At 39.6% G+C, this 975-nt stretch overlaps 1 protein-coding gene across 2 annotated transcripts in view; it reads right to left on the bottom strand.

Annotated features, from left to right (window-relative positions):
* The window catches only part of Grm3 (glutamate metabotropic receptor 3), a 277,529-nt gene that overhangs the window by 237,372 nt on the left and 39,182 nt on the right, over positions 1-975 (bottom strand). The window lies entirely within an intron of this gene.

The following is a 975-nucleotide window of genomic DNA, read 5'->3' as shown; positions in this document are numbered from 1 at the left end:
CAAAATCAGAGCAGAAATTAATGAAATAGAAACAAAGAAAACAATACAAAGAATCAACGAATCCAAGAGCTGGTTCTTTGAGAAGATGAATAAGATTGACAGACTGCCAGCCCAGTAACCCAAAAGAAAGAGCACCTCCAAATCAACAAAATCAGAGATGAAAGGGGAAACATCACAACAGACACCAAAGAGATCCAGAACATCTTAAGAGAATACTTTAAAAACCTATATGCTACTAAATTTGAAACCTAAAAGAAATGGACGGATATCTAAAGGCATGGGAACCAGGGAAGTAAATGAAAAGAAAGAATCTGAAAGAACAGTAGAAAATGGGTGTTAACAAGGGAGATATGGATAATAAGTTATTTTAAGGGGAGCAGGGAGGGAAGGTTGTACAAGGAACCTAGGGGATAAAGGGAAAGAAGGAGCTCAAGCGAGGTGGGACCATAGGAGAAGGATATTAAGGGAGAAATGGGAAAAATGGGAGCACCTTAAATGGGGAAACCATAGTGGAAGGGTTAGATAATGTGAGAGATAAATAATGCCTAGTTAGTTTTAGAAAACCAGAGGGAACCATATTATTCCTACAATCTACTGACAAATTATACATAACAGATCAAGAAATATATCTCTAGATAAGGTTTATTTGAGACCAACTGGTCATTACCCAAGATTTATCTGCAGGACACACAGTAATTAAATAATGCCAGAATGGTGGAACTAACCTTCTTGGATGTTTAACAGACATACCTTGAGATCTATACTAATTGGGTCAGAGGGATACAGAGGACACTTTTTGCTCCTTGCCTTCCTAGGCCTATTAGTTCCCAGGGACTATGAGCATCGCGCAAAATGTCCTCTAATTGTGGTGGGTCATCTGACCTCATGATCAAGGAAGCCAAGGAGACCCCACCAGATGGACTTGAACCAGTGTCCAGTCTATAAAGAGGAGGGTCAACACGGAGGAATCATTTC

This window comes from Nannospalax galili, unplaced genomic scaffold, assembly GCF_000622305.1.
Source record: "Nannospalax galili isolate Female #2095 unplaced genomic scaffold, S.galili_v1.0 scaffold85, whole genome shotgun sequence".
NCBI lineage: Eukaryota > Metazoa > Chordata > Mammalia > Rodentia > Spalacidae > Nannospalax > Nannospalax galili.
The sequence above is the reverse complement of the archived record's forward strand: the minus strand, read 5'-3'. Positions and strand labels throughout refer to the sequence as shown.